Here is a 14,545-nt window from a genome sequence, read left to right on the forward strand (position 1 = left end):
TTCAAATTGCTAGATGGGAAGGAGCTAGGACAAGTAACCGGAGCTCACTCCATCACAATGAGTTTGGGTCTTGAACCTGGGCTATCACAAGCTCAGTGTCTTTAATCACTGAGTCATCAAGCCCCTCAGTCAGTTTTCTTAATATACATGCAATTTAATCAGTTTTCCTGATACCATTCTGTATATATTTTTATGACAGTTTCCCAGTGCAGTCTTTAAAATGTAAGTTTTACTCGTATGTTGTTTTTGAACATATAGCTATCCTTAATGGGATTTTTTTAAAAAATGCATATAGCTAAATGTATTTTTTCAGCATTGAGAAGTACACATACTGTACTTTTCTAATATGTTTATTCTTCTTCTTTTGCATTATACTTATCTCCCAGAAAAATGGATGCTAATGGACTATTGAGTGCTCCCATCTGCAGTAACATCTGTTTTTGGTGATCCAACAGATGATTTTTCATTAAAAACCTTAGTAAAAATACAGTTTTATAATGTATACTCTGTTATAGAATATATGTTTTGATAGAAATAAGTGATGCTCTGAAGAACTAAAACTATAACTGGCTATCAGATACTATTGTTTTGTAATTCCTCAAAATCATACCAAACAAGCTTCTAAATAGCATTTGTATGGGAATAATAGTGAAGAAAAACTATTAACCTCAATGAGAGGGAGGATTTTGTATGAGATGAACACTTGGCCATCAGGACAGTTTTATTAATGGTCATTCTTCAGGGCTGATGGAAAACATCAGAGAATCTGGAATAGGGGTGTGATCATGTGCTGTAACTGATGTAAATACAAGGATTGGTTGTATGTGTCCCTCATTCAGATTCATTCCAATGATCACTGAATGAGTGGTCAATAAACAAGGACCAGCTATAGAGAAAAATAAAGAGCCAGTTTGGCATAGTGATTAAGACATCAAATAAGAAACGGTCAGAGCATGAGTTCTAATCCTATTTAGGCAAAAGCCAGCTGGGTGATCCTGGGCCAGTCACTCTCTTTCAGCCCTAGGAAGAAGGCAAGGGCAAACAACTTCTGAAGTCTTCTCAAGAAAACTGCAGGGACTGGTCCAGGCAGTCACCAGGAGTCAAGACTGACTCATATGCACCCTTTCAAATAAATAAAATGGATAAAGCCTACCAAAAGCACAATTAACCAGAAACTTAAACAAATAAATGCCATTGAATTTTGGTAAAGTGACTTAGGCTTATTAAAAAGGAGGGATAGGAGTCACAGTCCTCAGTTTTCCCACTCCTAATTTAGAATCTAGACAAAACAATTATTCCTAGCTTGGACTATAATGTAAGTTGGAAGGGGATATGATAAACCTTATGAACCTCCATAACTGTTTTAAACTCCAGGTTGGAAAAGAATATTTGATATAGTTTGATCCCCAAAACTGTTTCTAGGTCTCTCGATTTATTTTTATTACATTATTTATCCCATAAATTGATATACCCCTTCTTCCTAGGATTCTTGGCAGTTCACTGTCTTTACCCACCTTTTCTGTTCCTTAAAAATTCCAATTTTTGGATAGCATGGTTAAAGAAAAAAAAGAAAGTGTTACAATGAAAAAGTAACAAGTTCCAGAAGGTAAATAGTCAGAGATCTTTAAGAAGTAAAGTAATACAGTAGGTACTTTTGTGCAACAGCAGACACTGGAAGCAATTATAAATACACAATTTTAAAAGCTTGGAAAATTTGGAAGCATTTTCATGCTGCTTTGGCCATATGTTGTATTCTCACGACATAAAAAGAAGATCAAACCTTGTGATCCTCAGAAAGAACAAGTGGCATCATAGATGCTATCATTATTGCCAATATGAGTGCTAAATAGTACTCTCCAATTAGATGGAAATCTTGTGGTGTGCTTTTGTTCAGCTATTTTTTTCCTTTCCAATTCTGTTTCTAAAATAAATCTTATAAAGCCATGTTAGCTCTCTTCTTAACTGTCTTTAAGTGAGCTTAAAGAAGTGAGACAAGGTAATACCTCTAGTCATCTTCAAAATGATGCACTTAGAAAGATGACATTTTAGTCATAAGCTTCCTTCCAGCAAAAACGTTAATGGGGTTTTCAGTGTGTAAAAGATTCTAAATGGGACACACTTTGCATTGCTACATTTTCTAAAAAAAAGAAGCCAGTAGTTCTTTCTAGGACTTGTGCTTCACACATTCAAGTAATATGTTTAGTAGGAAATGTATATATTGGATTGTTATGGCTAATGCTATTTCCTGAAATTATCTTCCAGACCCCCATGTTGGGCTGAAGACTTCCAGGGAGATTTGGCTAGGTTCAGTTTAATAAGCAAATTTTCCTTCATGCAACTAAAGCTGAACTCTACACCAATTATTTGTACAAGGTTGTATGGACTCTGCCAAATCCCAGGCCCTCCCAGCCACGCTTCCCTCCATCACGCTCTGCAGCTACCCTCTCAAGGTGTTAATAAAGTGCCTTTTCCATCCGGAGCTCACACAAAGTAAGGAGGAGGCAGATTCTTCTCGTCAAAGGGGGGGGGGGCTTCCAGAAACAAAGTTGACCAGCCCCTAGCCCCGATAGTCAATGCATGGCAGTGTTTAACAGCCCCAGGCAGTCATAGCAGCAATAGTCAATAATTTTACAGCAACCATTTGGAAACAAAGGAGGGGGAAATCCCGGCTCCAGGTAGCAATGGAAACACAAACAAAGGCAGCCAGTGATCTGCAGTAACAACCCATCCCACAAGGGAAACTCCCCACAATGTCTATAACTTGCACAAGTAACAGTGATCAAAGTTTGGATGGTCGCTGGTGTTCAAAGCAATGGTGATAGTGACCAGCCTCTCCTTCTCTTCTGTCATCACTTGCAGTCTCAGGTCTCATCGATGTCAAACACCCCCCCCCCTTTCCTTTATTGTTAAAATCTGAATTTAGCAACTCCAGCAACTTTCTCTCTCCTCACTCTCTCTCTCTTGCCTCTGCTCAGGATATCCCCCCTGCGAAAGAAAGCAATAAAATTCCACCTTCTCACTCTCTCCTTCCCTCTCCTTCAAAGAAAGGGATAAGCTAAAACCGCAAATCCTTCTTCCGCTTCACCTGGTCTCTCCCCAACAACTGCAACCACCACACCCCCTTTCTTTCCTCCTTTTTCTTTCCTTCTGCCCAATCCACGCCCGCTGTGCCCCAAACTGGCAGCAGCTGTCTGAGCTGCCCACTCCTCAGGCAGGGTCCCACAAAGCCTTTCAGCCAGCCTCGCTACACATGCAAGTCCCTCCTTCAGATAATTTGTCCAGCGCCAGTGATCTTGAAGCAGAGTTTTATGGATAATTTGTGGCATTGTGAGTGTCACATCTTCAAAGGCTGACAAACATATTGATATACAAAGGGACCTGTGAAAAGAAAAACATTAACTGTACTACAGCACCTCAAGGTGATCTGTCCCTTTGAAATGGGACAGAGAAAATAGGAAAAGTGACCTATGCATTAATTCATTGAAGGCCAAGAATTACTCATTAGGTAAATTAGATTTAACTCACTTGAAATAGGATTAGAGTGATGGAAAACTGCTGAATATAGTTTAAGAATTGCACTTGTTGTATGCCTTTAAATGAGAAGCTCCATCATAATCAACTTGTAGTCCTGTCATTTAAATAAAGCTCTCTTTGTCATTCCCTATGATCATTTAAATTTGTAATATTCTGTCAACCTTGTGAAATTTCTTTATTTCCTTAAAGTCAGCTTCTTTCTTTCATTTGGTTCAAAGTCATAGAAGACTAAATAAAATACTTAGAAAATGCAGTGTTTTTTTCCATTTCCAGTGGCTGAAGGAGAAATGCCTTCATTGTACTTATACACTATATCAATATGAACTATATTTTTACATAATTATATTTGTCTAAATTGCCATTTCCCATTCCTATAATCATTAATACAATTAATTTATAATCCTGTGTGTTTCATCTGCAGAATATTCCATTCATGAACAAATGGGCCTTTTAAGTATGTATCTACTTCACTAATCTATATATTAAAGTCTGATTAACTGCCATGGATCTTGCAAAGAATTTGGTGAATACAGGCTAGTTATTGCAGTTAGTGCTAACAATTCTTCTATAGAACAATCCATGTAACTAGTCAGGCTGAATCTGATCACATGTGCCAAATTTCATTTTATATTCTGAGCAGTAGAACATTTGGGAAATAGGATTTTGATTGAATGTTAGGAAAAATAACAAGAGCAGTTAGATGGTGGTACCAGTCTGGTTACTCAGACTGGTGAAGTCCCCTTCATTGAAGGAGCTAGGAAAAGATTACACATCAATGGGAGAAGGATGCTTCAATTTGGATTCTTGCACAAAGCAAAGGATTCCCCTTGATTCCTCAGAGAAAGCCATTCAAGTACTCCATGATTCCACAAATTGAATAATTTTACTATGAGTAAGGAGGACGTGATGGCTCAGTGGTTAAAACACTGAGCCTGCCTGGGTTCAAGACCCAATGCACCACACAACAGGGTGAGCTCATGTTTCTTGCCCCAGCTTCTGCTCACCTACCAGTAATTGCCTCAGTAAGTAGTCATGCTGCCCTATGACCACAGAAGTGTCTATGAACAATGCTGGCTCCCTTGGCTAAAAAATGGAGATGAGCACCACCCTCTAGAGTTGGGCACAGTAAGGTAAAGGAAACCTTTACCTTTACTATGAATAAAAATATCATTACTTGTAGTAGAGAAGACTTTTAGGCTTATATCACAATCTTCTGGTCAAACATTCACCAGCGATGAGAAATTGCAAGGTCTCCATTGTCCTTTACTAGATTATTTGTTATTTAAACTAACCATCAACGAAACAGGTATGTGAGTTTCACTTTTCAGTTGCATTTTACCTCTGAAGTTTGTAAAGATTTATGGCCATAAATTCAGAATGAATGGACTGAAATTTGGAGCTATTTACTCATTTTAAGCTTTGTTGTGCTTTCTTTTACAAAAAAATTGTGTAGTTATCCCTTTGCAAGGCTATGATTGAACAAGGATTGTTTCTATCTAGCCATGAAACCCAAGACTGTTCAAAATGACCCAGCATATTTCAAGGGGTAAAGTGGATGTGTTGGCCAATCGGTGGATTTGCATTTAAATGATATCTTTTAAATTCCAGTGAATTTTAACAATGACTGGTAGAAAGTGTTTAAAAAGTTTACCCATGGAGAGCCCCTCTCTGAGATGGGAAATAAATAAATAAATATTCTAAACAGTTCCTTTTCAGATTATAACTATCAGACACTTGTTTGCAAACTCTATTCTGAAGTTTAAACCTGCAAATGTGAACCTAATTTGTTAAATTCTGCTGATAGATATAGAGAAATGCAGAGAGACTCATTATGGATTGTCTTTTTTCCCCTTGCCAGAAAGATTATAGTAAAGCTAATTCTGATTATTACAATAAGAACCAGTTCATTGCCCATAATTTCCTCTTTTCCATCCTGTGCACATTTTGCCACCAGAGATGATCTCACTTATGCATCATTATTGTTCTCAGCACTGTATCATTTGTTGCCAGTTCTTTAGAAAGGATTGCATTACTCACAGGGTCACAAGACAAATTTTGTTCAACGACCATGACTCATGTAGTCAGATGAAATTCATCTCCTGTCTTCATCCAAACAGAGTGCTTTGTATGGAGGTAGTGTGTAAATCTGGATGGAAATAATGCTATAAGCATAAAGACACTTCTTTAAATCTTGCTGGTGATGTTTAAAATGTGCATTGTTGGTTAACATTAAGATTTAAATCACCTTTAGAGCTCTTTGTTACAATTTCAAAGCACAGTGTAGAAAATTTATTGGTATTCCAATTTGGTGTGAAGTCTGAGCACAACACAGAAGCAGCCATTCAGAATACATTTTAATTCATTTGAAGTGTGATCGAGATTAACTTCCTATGTCCCTGATTAAATATAACCCAGAATCCTATAGATCATTTCCCCCTTGTTACAGAAAAAGAAGCTACATTTTTTTTCAATTCATATCTCAGAATCGAGATAAGCTGTGATCTAAATTAGTACCAAATAGGTTAAATTCTTTATGGAGTGAAGAATGTAGTATAAATAGTGTTGGGCGATGTTTTGCATAGTCCTACTTGAAGCAATTTTTTTTTAAAAAAAACATACACATTCTGAATAAATGGTAGGAAAAGCTTCCTAAAGATAAAAGCAGTTTGGCCATGAAAACCATTTTTCAGAGTGCGGCTGAATCTTCTTTGGCTGGATGTGTTCAAGCAGATACTGAAAAACCATCTCTAAGGGATGCTTCAATTTGGATTCTTACACTGAATGGAAATTAGACTTGGTGGGTTAAATGATTCTTCCCAACTCTGGAATCCTTTGAGCTATTAAGGCTGTTATTACAGTCACCATTATTTCAACTCCAGTGCTTAAGTAAACACTTGCTTTCATTCATAGGTGAATACAGCCAGAAATGACAACCTTGCTGTTCTGGTGTGGTCCATTTAACTCAGAGGAAGGAAGACATCTTCCACAAGCCTAGATGGACAGAGCTTTTGAATGTGTAGAAGGATTCCAAAATGTGTCCTACTAGTTTGCATTTAATGAATAACAGAATAACAAATTTGGATGGGACCTTGGGAGTCTTTTAGTCCTACCCCCTGCTCAGGAAGGAAATCCTATGGTATAGGGTTTCCTGCCTGAGCAGGGGCTTGGACTAGAACATCTCCAAGGTCCCTTGCAACTCTGTTATTCTATTTTATTCTATACCATTTCAGAACAATGGTTGTCCAATCCCTTCTTAAAAACCTCCCTTGTTGGAGCACCCACAACACAAAAAAAAAAGCTCTTAAAATGGCGGACGTGTTGGGCTGAGCTCCGCGAGCTCCGGTTGCTGGGCGTCCCTTGGGAGCCCCCCAGGGGTCCTTTTGAGCCCCTGGGTAGGGGATTTAGACTATTAATTTTAGAGGCAAAGAATGAGGTAGCTTGCTGTTCGTTTTCTCCCATCTGTGAGTGGCTGCTTCCATCTGCTCCGTCTGCTGCTTCGCCCGCTGTTTCCATCTGCTTCGTTTGTGCTGCCGCTGTGTTCGCTGTGTTTGGTTTCGGCCTGCCGGTTTCTACAGCCTCGGCGTCTCCGGGCTGCTTCGCCTCGACGTCTCCGGGCTGCCTTGGGCTGCTCTTGACGGGTTGTAGCTGGTGGTGACGGCGTTCTCTGCTGCTTCGGGCAGTAACGCTGTTGCTTCTGGCCGGCTCTCGGCGGTTTTCGGCATCTCTGAGGTTCCAGCTGATCGGCGGCGGCCTCGGAGTTCCAGCTGATCGGCGCCTCCATTTTGGCGCTTCCGTGTTGGCGGCGATGTCAGCGGCGGCCTCGGAGTTCCAGCTGGTCGGCGGTGGCCTCGGAGCCTCGGAGCTCCAGCTGATCGGCGCCTCTATTTTGGCCCTTCTGTGTTGGCGGCGATGTTAGCGGCGGCGGCGGCGGGGAGCTCTCTGTTGGACCTGCCTCGGGCCGCTTTCGGCGGCTGCGGCGTCTTCGGGCCGTTTCGACGGTGGAGGGGACGACCGCTGGTCAGCTTGGTGGCAGAGATGTCCCTGGTATTGTTTTTCGAGCCGCTGCCGGCGGCGGAGGTGGCGACGGTGACGGCGTCCTCGGGCTGCCTTTGGCAGTGGAGAGGACGACCGCGGCGACGACGGTGGTGTTGCTGCTTCGTTTGCCTTGTTCCGGCCTTTGACGGTGATGGCGACGACGGCGTTTTCGGGGCTTGCTGGCCCGTTCCATCGGCAGTGATATGGCGGTGGTCGGTGCTTTTCCATCTGGTCTGCGAGGGCCGTAGCAGCTCCGGTGGACTGCCAATTACTAACTCTCCATCTGCCTCTCTATTCCCCTTTGGACTGGGACGGACCTGGGTGCAGGCCGCAGTGGGAGAGCGGCCTGTTTTCACATCGGCACTCCCATAGAGGTGGGAGCTCTATGGGTTATGCCCCACCCAGGGTGTACATTCTTGACCATCCCCCTGGTTCAGACTCTCGACCGGTCGTGGGAGGACGGGTTGGGATCTGCCCCCGGGAGCATCCAACCGGGTGGCAGTAGGTTGGTTGATGGCCTGAATGTTTCACTTCCTTCCTTTAGAACCTCCTACTGGACTTTTCCATTATGGGACTGCCTTATCTGGACTTGTTGGACTTATGTATAGATACTCCAGCACGGACTTGCTCGCCCTCAGGGGTGCCCCCCTCTCCTGGGTGCATCCCGCCTTTTTCGCCATTCCCAGTCTCGATGAGGGGCCCAATTATTGGGACCCTGAGAGATGGCCGGGTAAGGTCAGGGGCTCTCGATCCAAATTTAATAGGAGGCCCCTGGTTACTTTTTTAGTTAAATTTTTTAGGGGGTTAGGGAGGGGGGCGGGGGGGTAATGGTTGTTTGACTATGGGGGGTGGCCATACAACCACGGTGCAGGCCAGGCCTGGGTCTGACTGCGTTCGGGGGGAGCGGGGTGTGGTTACATCTGGGGCTCAGGAGCGGGTCGTGGGATTGCCGATTCCCACGACACTGGGGTATGGCAGCAGGCGTATGGACAGAGGGCCGTATCGTTACCGGGAGGGCCGTCCCCGCTGTTTACAAGCGGTGAGGCGCTCCGACCCTCTGTTTCTTCCCCGAGGTGCCGGGAGCGAGGATGCGCAGCCTCCTGAGCTCCGGCTGGTGTACCTGAATGCCAGGTCCGTGGTTAATAAGGTTCCCCTTGTGCGGGATTTGGTGGAGGGTGAGCATGCGGACCTGGCTTGTATTACCGAAACCTGGTTGGGCCCAGAGGGTGGGGTCCCTTTGGTTGATCTTTGCCCACCAGGTTTCCGAGCGTTACACCGGCCCCGGGCTCATGGTAGGGGCGGGGGAGTGGCGGTAGTTATCAGGGAGACCTTATGTCCGCGGGAGACCACCGTCCCTCAGATAGTCGGGTGTGAGTCTCTCTTTTTGAGGTTTGGTTCGGGGGCGCAGTTGGGCTTGCTGCTGGTGTACGTTTCGCCTAGTCACACAGCGGCAGCCCGGCCTGAGCTACTCGATGTCCTCTCCGGTTTGGTGATTGAGTTCCCCAAACTTTTAGTTTTGGGTGACTTCAATCTACCATCCCTGGGAGGGTCATCTGAGTTGGCTCGGGAGTTCATGGCTTCCATGACGGCCATGGACCTGACGCAGGTAATTTCTGAACCAACTCATGAGGGAGGCCACACCCTGGACCTAGTTTTTTTATCTGGACGATGGCTGGATGATCTTGGTGGGGGCTCTCCATTTATCATGCCCCTGTCATGGACGGATCATCACCTCCTGCGGCTGGTCTTCCGTTTTACCACCCCCCGCCGTGGGGATACGGAACCAATTAGATGGTACCGCCCCAGGCGCTTAATGGACCCTGATGGGTTCCAGGCAGTGCTGGGATCCCCACCTGCTTCCGTCGCTCACAACTCGGCGGATGCCTTAGTGGAAGCCTGGGAAAGGGCAGCCACTGAGGCACTGGACCGAGTTGTACCCTTGCGGCCCCTGACCCGGCGCAGATCCCAACGAGCTCCATGGTTCTCCGCGGAGCTCCGGGAGATGAAGCGTCGGAAACGGGGCCTAGAGAGCTGCTGGAGGTCCAGCCGATCCGAATCCGACCGATTGCGGTTAAGAACCTATATTAGGTCTTATCTCGCTGCGATGAGGGTGGCGAGGTGTAATTACTTCTCCACCCTCATCGCGTCCGCAGATAATCGCCCGGCCGCCCTGTTTAGGGTGACTCGCTCACTTCTTAATCAGGAGGTGAGGGGGGATCCCTTACAGGGTCGTGCCGAGGAGTTTGGTCAGCATCTGTCGGACAAAATCGCTCGGATTCGGACCGGTTTGGACTCCAGCTGGGCAGAGTCTGACGATCAGGACACGGGCGGTCTTGTCAATGTTATCTGGGAGGAGTTTGATTCTGTGACCCCTGATGAAGTGGACAGGATTATGGGGAGGCTGAGCTCCACCACATGTTTATTGGACCCGTGCCCTTCCTGGCTGGTTTATGCAGCTAGGGAGAGGACACGAGGCTGGTTCCAGGCGGTGATATCTGCTTCTTTGAGTGAGGGTAATTTCCCCACCGTCTTGAAGGAGGCGGTGGTGAGACCCCTCCTCAAGAAGCCTGCCTTGGACCCAGCTGTGTTGAACAACTTTCGTCCAGTCTCCAACCTTCGCTTTCTTGCGAAGGTTGTTGAGAGTGTGGTGGCGCATCAGCTCCCTCTGGTCCTGGATGAAGCGGATTATCTGGACCCGTACCAATCGGGTTTCAGGCCCGGGTACAGCACGGAGACGGCATTGGTCGCTCTGGTGAATGATCTCTGGAGGGCTCGGGATAGGGGATGTTCCTCTGTCCTAGTCCTATTAGACCTCTCAGCGGCTTTCGATACCATCGACCATGGTATCCTGCTGCGGCGTCTCAGGGGATTGGGAGTGGGAGGCACAGTTCTTCGGTGGTTCTCCTCCTATCTCCTGGGACGTTCGCAGTCGGTGTTGGCAGGGGGGCAGAGATCGGCCCCTAGGTCTCTCGTTTGTGGAGTTCCTCAGGGGTCGGTTCTCTCGCCTCTCCTGTTCAACATCTACATGAAACCGCTGGGTGAGATCATTCGTGGTTTTGGAGTTGGGTATCATCAATATGCTGATGATACCCAACTTTTTATTTCTACCCCAAACCACCCCAGTGATGCCCTCGCTGTGATGTCCCATTGCCTGGAGGCGGTTCGGGTCTGGATGGGGAGGAACAGACTTCAACTCAACCCGGACAAGACTGAGTGGCTGTACATTCCGGCATCCCGGGACATTCAAATTGTTCCATCCCTTTCTATGGGGGGTGAGCTGTTACCCCCCGTGGATAGGGCTCGCAACTTGGGAGTCCTCCTAGATTCACGACTTACCTTGGAAGATCATGTAGCAGCTGTGACTAGGGGGGCTTTCGCCCAGGTTCGCCTGGTGCGCCAGTTGCGGCCCTATCTGGACCGGGATGCCCTGTGTACGGTCACTCATGCGCTCGTGACCTCTCGCCTTGACTACTGTAATGCTCTCTACATGGGGCTTCCCTTGAAGACCACTCGGAAGCTCCAACTGGTACAGAATGCGGCCGCGAGAGTTGTCTTGGGAGTTTCCCGGTACTCCCATGTTACACCTTTGCTCCGCGAGCTACATTGGTTACCAGTTGTCTTCCGGGTGAGGTTCAAGGTCTTAGTGATGGTTTTTAAGTCCCTACATGGCATGGGTCCGGAATACCTCGGGGACCACCTGCTGCCGGCGTCAACCCCCCTCCGCCCTGTGCGTTCCCACAGAGAGGGCCTCCTCAGGGTGCCTCCAGTCAGAGAATGCCGGCTGGTGGCCCCCAGGGGGAGGGCCTTCTCTGTGGGCGCCCTGGCCTTATGGAATGAACTGGCGGTGGAGCTCCGGATGGCACCGGATCTCCGCTCCTTCCGGCGCGGGTTAAAGACCCACCTGTTTGAACAAGCTGGCCTGGCCTGATGGGGAGTTAATTTGGGTTTTTAAATATTTGTATATTTTACTGTTTTATCTTGGGCATTAATTTAATTCTATTTTAACTTTTGTAGTTTTGTATTTTTATTATCTGCCCTGTTCACCGCCCTGAGTCCCTAGGGAGAAGGGCGGTATAAAAATTTAATAAAACTAAAACTAAACTAAACTTCAGGAGGCAAGGCATCCCAATGATTAATTGTTCTCTCTGTCAGGGAATTTCTTCTTAGTTGTAGGTTGGTTCTCTTCTTGATTAGTTTCCATCCATTGCTTTTTGTTTTGTCTTCAGGTGCTTTGGAGAATAGGCTGACCTCATCTTCTTTGTGGCAGCCCTTTAGATATTGAAACACTATTATGTCAACCCTAGTCCTACACTATTATGTAAACCCAATTCCTGCAAGTATTCTTTGTATGTTTTAGCATCTAGTCCCCTAATCATCTTTGTTGCTCTTCTCTGCGCTCTGTCTCAACATCTCAACATCTTTTTTATATGATGGTGACCAAACTGGATTCAATATTCCAAGTGTGGTCTTAGAATGATGACCATTGTATTAGCTAGCAGAATATCTACTAAGGCCCTTCTCTTTTCTTTATTTCTCCTACTCCCTGGTCTTCAATCATACAATAGAGAGAACTATTCTGGGAGTTGACTTAAAATTAGAAAAGCATTTTTGTGACTGTTTCTATACCAGGAATATTTATGAATATACCAGGGCTATATAACATAATATATCTCAGTCTATGACAATTATCTCAAAAGTGCCATGGTGAACACGAGATGTCACAAAGTATAATTTTCAGTTCTTCCTAGTTATGCATCGGTGTGAATGAATGAGCATGGACCAGTTCATTGAAAGTATAACCAGAAGCAATTCTTGTAACAGCATTCATTGGAAAAGAAAAAAAAATCTGACACTTTTCAACAACTATATTTGCAGTAGTTTCATTCATGCTACATTTATTTACCTGCATACCTGATGACACTGTTGTATAGAAAATAGCAGGTGGCATAAGCTGGGATTAACAGATAAGTGCTTTTTCATTTAATAGGGTGCAGTAACTGTAACTAACATTTTCTCTCCTTTTTAATGCTCAAGATCATACAGCTATGCATGATGAAGATACTAGCTTTCCATGTTAAATACATATTTGAACAAATGACATTGGAAAAAAGAAAACTGTTCCCAAATGTGTGTATTCTATATTGGTGGAGCATAGGTGAAATAGGAAAACTTGAATTATTAACAACAAAGAATATCTCCCCAACAGTAATCATTTTGTTGTGCACATAAAAAAAATTGCAGCTTATGTTTCATTAGGAAAAAAAATAGTGTCTACAGTTGGATAATATCTTTTTATGTGGTTCATTCTAATAAAGTCATTATCTAACAGTAGCTGTGTAGATCAAAGTGTACAAATTTTGTATTTCATCAGGATGATACAAGAAGAAAAAAGCCAGAAATTTAAACTGGATTTTTCAGCCATAAGGTATATAGACTCTAACATTGATCGTTGATTTGAAAGCTTGCACTCTCAGCCTAAAAACAAATTATTTGTTTGGTTCTTTTTTCTTTTATTATGACCTGTGACTTTTGATCATATGTACTGTCTTTTTGAGAAACCTATATGCGGGTCAAGAAGCAACAGTGAGAACTGGACACGGAGCCACTGATTGGTTCAAAATTGGGAAAGGAGTCTGGCAAGGCTGTATACTGTCACCCTCCCTGTTTAACTTATATGCAGAGCACATCATGAGAAAGGCAGGGCTAGATGAATCAAAAGTTGGAATTAAGATTGCCGGAAGAAATATCAACAACCTAAGATATGCAGATGATACCACTCTAATGGCAGAAAGTGAAGAGGAACTAAAGAGCCTCTTGTTGCGAGTGAAGAAGGAGAGTGCAAAACTTGGGTTGAAACATAACATTAAGAAAGCCAAGATCATGGCATCCGGCCCTCTCAATTCCTGGCAAATAGATGGGGAAGAAATGGAGGTAGTGACAGATTTTATTTTCCTGGGCTCCAAGATCACCGCAGATGGGGACTGCAGCCAAGAAATTAAAAGAGCCTTGCTCCTGGGGAAGAAAGCCATGGCAAATCTAGACAGCACACTAAAAAACAGAGACATCACCCTGTCAACAAAAGTGGATATAGTCAAGGTTATGGTCTTCCCAGTTGCAATGTATGGCTGTGAAAGTTGGACCATAAGAAAGGCTGAGTGCCAAAGAATTGAAGCCTTTGAAATATGGTGCTGGAGAAGACTCCTGTGAGTCCCTTGGACTGCAAGGCGATCAAACCGGTCAGTCCTAGAGGAGATCAACCCTGACTGCTCTTTAGAAGGCCAGATCCTGAAGTTGAAACTCAAATACTTTGGCCACCTAATGAGAAGGAAGGACTCACTTGAGAAGAGTCTAATGCTGGGAAAAGTTGAGGGCAAGAGAAGAAGGGGATGACAGAGAATTAGGTGGCTGGATGGAGTCACTGAAGCAGTAGACTGTTCTGTACCAGCCTGCTACCGGCCCTACAGCAAAAGCAGGGACATCCCCTTTACAAACGGCAAGAGGCTGGAATAAAGCCTGCCAAATTAATTAACATAAAACAGAGCAAGACAAGACACCAACCATGAAACAGGAGCTATGAAACAGGAACTATCCAAGCGGTTGCCTTCAGCAAACCAGCCCTCCCACACATTCCCCTTAAATACAGTTCAGGGCGTGGCCTCTCTCTGCCTCCTTCTGAGGTGCCCTATTGCCTTCCTCTGTTTACTCCTGATTGACTGCCTCCTGCATCGGGCATCTTTGAACAGGGCCAGCTGTGGGTCATCTTCATCCACGCTGTCAGGCTCACACAGCTGGGTCTCCGTCGTGACCAGGTGGGAGGGGCCTGGCTGAGGGCTCTGCGGAGCCTCAAAGCCATCATCAGCAAGCTCTTCAACACCCCCCTCCTCCTCCTCTGAGTCGTCCGACCCAACTGCCGAACCCACAGGCTGACCCTGAATCACAACATAAGCATGAGCTTAAATGGACTCCAGAAGATGGT

The sequence above is a fragment of the Vipera ursinii genome (assembly GCF_947247035.1).
Source record: "Vipera ursinii genome assembly, chromosome: 1".
Taxonomy (NCBI): domain Eukaryota; kingdom Metazoa; phylum Chordata; class Lepidosauria; order Squamata; family Viperidae; genus Vipera; species Vipera ursinii.